Source organism: Callospermophilus lateralis, chromosome 4 (genome assembly GCF_048772815.1).
Source record: "Callospermophilus lateralis isolate mCalLat2 chromosome 4, mCalLat2.hap1, whole genome shotgun sequence".
NCBI lineage: Eukaryota > Metazoa > Chordata > Mammalia > Rodentia > Sciuridae > Callospermophilus > Callospermophilus lateralis.
This window is the reverse complement of record NC_135308.1, coordinates 74,375,049-74,380,844: the sequence shown is the minus strand read 5'-3', so window position 1 is coordinate 74,380,844 and position 5,796 is coordinate 74,375,049. Positions and strand designations below refer to the sequence as shown.

General features: G+C 35.3%; 2 pseudogenes; both read right to left on the bottom strand.

Moving 5' to 3' along the window:
• Positions 1-2,063: 2,063 nt before the first annotated feature.
• On the bottom strand, positions 2,064-4,373 carry LOC143398327 (thyroid receptor-interacting protein 11 pseudogene; annotated as a pseudogene).
• A 90-nt stretch (positions 4,374-4,463) lies between these two features.
• LOC143398326 (thyroid receptor-interacting protein 11 pseudogene) lies at positions 4,464-5,572 on the bottom strand (annotated as a pseudogene).
• Between the last annotated feature and the right edge of the window lie 224 nt (positions 5,573-5,796).

Genomic DNA, 5,796 nt, shown 5'->3' with positions numbered 1-5,796 from the left:
CGACTTGTTTTTATGTGTTCCTGCTATACAAATGTTTCTCTAAGGCATAGCTACATTGACAAATTCTGCAAGAAAAAGCTCTTCAATGTACAACTTCAAAGTATAAATATGAACATCTTCATACACTTAAGCTTTAAGTCAGGATTTTTTTAATAATGGGCTGGTAAAAATTTCTTAAGTTCTGAACAGCTGGTGCTGGTGCAAGGAGGTAATTTCACTGATCCTTAGGATGCAAGTATGTCTGGTGCCTGTTGTGGTGGTTGTCACATCAACCTATATGCATGATGAAATTCCTAGAGCCACATACTCAGAGTTGTAGGGGACTGGTGTTGGAAATCTTGTTCTCAGCCTTTTGATAAAAATTATTCTAAGATGATTCATATTTGCTTCAGATCTACTTTGCGCACTACACAAAGAAGCCATGAGTGATACTTTCTTTTCTATATGTAAATTGCTTGAGGTTTAAAAGATAAAATCACATGTTCCTATCCTAAAGGAGCTTGAAAATCAAATAAAGAAAGAAGCTAAAACTGAGAGAAAATTTAAAATTGAAAGAAAAAGCTGATCAATATAGCCACTATGTATTTTGTCTTCACTATTTATTTTGGTAAATTAAGATAAAAGATAAATCAAAAGTTTCCAGCTCAGGTTAGGTGAAATCAGAGAAAAAAAGTAGATTATATAGCAAATGCTTCTCTGACACATGCAATTTCTAAAACCATTCAGAACATTTTACCGAAATTAATTGAATTTCACTAAAATTCATATCAAACTATATAGTATTAAATAATTGGATTTAAATTAACTTTACTAAGCTAATTTTTTGAAAATCCAATAAAATTTTAAATATAAATCAAAATTTAATGTAAATTAATTTATTAAATTTAGAGATAAAATTAATTAACAAAATTAATTAATCAGTAAAATTAATAAAATAATTTAAATTAATGAAATTAATTCATAAATTTATAATTTGACTTATTTAAAATAATTTAACTTATATTGAATTTTAATTAGTTTTAATAAAATACTCTCAATGGTTTTAGAAATTTCAAGTGTCAGAGAAGCATTTGCTGTATAATCTGCTTTTTCAGTTCTCTGATATCACCTGACATAAGCTAGAAAATTTTGGTTTATCTTTTATCTTAATTTACAAAGATAAAAAAATTTAACTACTCCTTTTTTAACGTTTTCATCTTTCAAAACATTGTATTATTTTGTTTATCTTCCCCACTTTGTTTTTGATCAAATTTTTTTAAAATGTGTTTATAAGCATTACTGTAGGTCCCAAAAAAGTATGTAAACAGTCCAGACATTTAATGATACATTCTTACAAATTAAAAAGGATGCATGTGATTATACTTTTGGTTTCACTGACAAAAGTCATCTTCCTTATTGACATATTTAACATCTGGAAAAGGGAATGAATGTCAAGTAACTTTTTTAATAGAATGAAGATAAGTAAAATGGATAGGTGTCATAGCATTTGAATTAAAAGAATCTTAGAATTTATGCACTAAACTTCATGTTCAGGCCCTCCCACTGTAATTTTCTTTTAGTAGTTATACAGTGTTTTCTTTTATAAACTAAAGAATTCACAACTTTACTACATCATATTTTGTTTGCTTATAGCCCAAATTCTGAGGTATATATATCTTTTTCGTATGGGTTGGATTTTTCTTCTTTTCAGAAATATAAATGAATCATTTTTATATTAATATAATTAAATTAAACAAATATAATTATAAAAAAGGTTGAAGCTATAGTTATTTTTGCTGTTGATTACCTGATAGCACAGGAACAAAATTTTATATAAAAAAGCTACAGCAAACAAACACAAATAAAATTTTAATAAGTGCTACAGCAAAAAAAAAAACCCAAAAAAAAAAAAATACAAAAAGGGGGCGGGGAGTCAAAACACCTGGTAGCTCTATATATCACTTTTTTCTTTTTCTTTTTCTCTGCAAATACACAACTTCTCTTCAAAAAAGGCCATTCCGTAAATAGTTCAAATTGTTTATGGCTTCTTTAAACTGCTAAATCATATCTGCTTTGAGAATCACCTATTGCTTTAAAAAGTCCTTTGATACAACCCTGGCGCTATTGTCAGGGGACACTGGAAATGGTGTAAAACTGGGCATTAAGTCTGTGATGGGATTCAAATGGGGATTCCCAGGTCCACCAGGTCCAAGTCCAGCTAGGCTAATCAGTGGCACTGACGCAGAATGTGGTGCCAAGAACAGATTCACAGCCACTCTTTTACCAGCTCTGAATTCTGCTGCATCTTTCAAATTTCTTGGTACATTCTCACTTCCTTTCTCCTTTCTCTGTTGTCTAGACATCTCATGGCATGAGTGGAAAGTTTTGGTGGTGGAACAGATGAAGGAGATTTTGTTTCCAGAAATTTAACAAAAAGTTCTAGAAAAGAACTATTAAGCAGAGATTACTCATTTGGTCTCAAAGATGTGCTGGGGACATTTTTTATCCTTCTCCAAGCCAACCCTTCATCCTCTTAGTAACATCACCATCATCTCCATTCAACAACTGCTCCATTTTCTCCTTTTGAATGTCCAGGATGCTTCGCAATAACTGTAAACTGACATTTCCTCTTGCTGATGACACTTACTTTTCGATGTATGGAAATGCCCAGTGAACAGATTTCTCATTAGGGTTTTGTCCACTTTTTTTTCTGTGCCATTTTCCACGTTCATCAATTTCTTTTGTGCATTATTCAACATTTCTTGTTGGAGTTCATTGTGCTTTTTAAGTCCTTCAATCTGTTCTTCCTTTAGATGTAACTGTTGTGTAAGTCTGGTTGCTGAATCCAACACACCGTTGACTTCATCCAAATGTTCCTGTAATAATGATACCTCTCTAGATTTTCTGCCTTTTCCTTCCATTCGGTTATATATTGTCTTTCCTTTTCTAATTCAGCCAAATACATAGCTTTTTCTTCTTGTTGGCAATGCTCTAGAACCATTGGCAGGTTGGCATACTGCTTTACTTATTCTTGGTAGAGCAAAAGCTTCAGTGCATTCTCATCCCTCTCTTGGGAGAGTAAATGCACCTACTTTTGCAGGAACTCTGTCTGCACACAGGCTTGATGAGTTGCATTAGAAGAGGAAAGTAGCTTTTCCTCCAATAGTGTGTCTTTTTCTCTCAGGTTCATCTCTCTCTTCTCTACAACCTAAATTTCCCGGGTGTAAGAATCTTATGATTCTAAAAGATGGCTCCCCAGTCTTTGTACCTCTTGATTTAAGAGTAATTCTTTGGGGCTGGGGATGTGGCTCAAGCGGTAGCGCGCTCGCCTGACATGTGTGCGGCCCGGGTTCGATCCTCAGCACCACATACAAACAAAGATGTTGTGCCCGCTGATAACTAAAAAATAAATATTAATATATTCTCTCTCTACCTCTCTCTACCTCTCTCTCTCTTTAAAAAGAAAAGAGTAATTCTTTGTCATGTAAGTGTTGAACCTCTTGCTGGAGGGTACTCTTTTCCATCGGTTGGTTCTTTAGGGACAAGGTGAGTTGGTCTGTCTCCTGCTGACATAGAATGGTCTTCTCCTGCGTGGATTCAACTGCATTTAAAAGCCAATTTAATTCCCCAGCCTGTTCTTTTTCTTGTAAAATTTGCTCCTTCATTGAATGGTACTCCAACTGTTGTTCTTGCAGCATCACAGAGAACTTCATGTTCATCTCTTGTAATGCTTGATTCTCCATTTCCTTTTCTTTGGATGTTTCTATTATTTTTTCAGTTTTCCCTTTTAGTTGAGAAATGTCCATTTCTAAAATTAATATTCTCTCCTTGAGGTTAGTTATTGCTTGCCTCAACAACTCATTTTCATTCTCTTTGTTAGTGAACTTTGCATTTGAAGAAAGTAACCGATCACTTTTGGCTTGGATAGAGGTTTTATTCTTTCAGTAAATTTTGTAACAGATCTTGTTTTTCCTTGAGCTGTTTAATTTTGGAATCTGATTGTTTATGTTCTTTCTTTTTTCTCTCGGAGGTGGCAGCAGTTGCATCAGACAACCTGTGGTTACTTTCCTGGAGCATCCTAATGGTGGCATCTCTTTCTTGCAGTGATTGTCTCAGCTCTTTGTCCTCTGAGGACTGGGAGGTAAGTGATGATGCAGATAAGAGCTGGGGTGTACTCATATCAAGTTTTCCTGAATAAATTTTAGCCTGAGGAGCTTGTACCTTTCTGCTTGATAACTTGAGTTTGCCAGCTTCATCTTTGGACAGCTGATCAGTCTGTTTGGTTAAAGATATATTCTTTTCATTTAGAAGTTGAACATCAAGTTCTCATTCTTGGATTCCTTTCATTTATTTTTCAGTTTCATAGTTACACCAGTTGTGTTCTTCACTTCCATTTTCTATAGGAAGGCTTTTAAATTTTGTTTCTTGAAAACTATCAGAATTGTCTGCTGGAGTACTGTGTCTCCTTGCAACTGGGCTTTTATTTATTCAAAGGTTTTCTGCAAATTCTTAAATTCCTCATCTTTCTGTTCCATCACAGAAGGCTGCAATTAACTACATTCCAGTTTCAAGTTTTCACACTGTTCAATTATTCGTCACATTTCCACACTAAGCTGCTCTTTTTCCCTCTTCAAGGCATCTCTGTCATTTTCTGCCAAAGATAATTTTTTAATAATGTCTTTTATTTGATCCTTATGTTCTCCCATCTTTGTCACAGACTCTACTTTTTCAGTTTGTAGAACCTGAGTAGTTTTTTTTTTCCATTTCACCGATTTTAGACTCATCAGTTACTGTAACTCCTGAGTCACCTTAAACTGATTTTCAAGTTTTTCAATCCTTTCCATATAGTCTTTAATTTCTCTCGATACTGGCAACTTATCTCTGCAGTTTCTTTTGATGTGCATTCTGCAAAACTGACATTTCCTCTTGCTGATGAACAAGGTCTTGACTTTGGTTTTGTTCAAGTACCTTAATAGTATTTTGTAGTTTGCAGATTTCACTTTGATCAGAATTATGTGTTCCCTTTGCCTGAGCTATATCCCTCCAGTGGCTAACTTGAGATTTAAGTCTTGAAACTTCAATAGACAGTCTGTTGATTTCTTGTTGGGATGAAATGATGTCACTGAAGTCCATTTCATCAGTGGGAAAAGCTGAAAAATGACTGATTTCATTACCAAATGAAGATGAGGCAGTGTTGCTGGTACACTACCTGCTCATGAATCTACTGACTGCAGTGTGGACAACTCATCTTCTAGGCAAACTGTCTTGCTTTAAGTGGCCTGGTTTCTGCTTTCTTTTCCAGGTCATTCCTGTAATTTGCAGATTGATGTTGGATCTGTAGCTCTGATGCTGCATACCTTTCTTCCAGATCAGTACAATAGTTTTTAAGTCTTTCATTGTCATATCTGATCATCCATTTGGTATCTTCAAGGTTCTTTCTCCAATAATTAGGTAAACCTGCTTCTACATCCTCTAAATCATTGAGAACCTCATCCTCAGTAACTTTGGAGATACAGCTGATGAGGGAAGTCAAGCTGCCCCCCTCCTGACCCAATGAGTGGCCCAAGCCAGAGCCTAGGCCTCTAAACCAGGACAATATTGTCACAATTTCAGTTTGCCATCAGAGCTGCTCTGAAAACCACCTCAGTCTCTATCCACCTCTGCTCTGTACCTCCTGGAACACCAAGGAGTCAATTATGACCCAAGCACTCAGAATTCCATGAAGGGTGGGCTCTGTCAACCATTGTGTTCTGCCTGGAAATACAGAGGACTGGCCTGGGCTTGTACCAGTGACTCCCCATTAGATGGCCCAGTAAC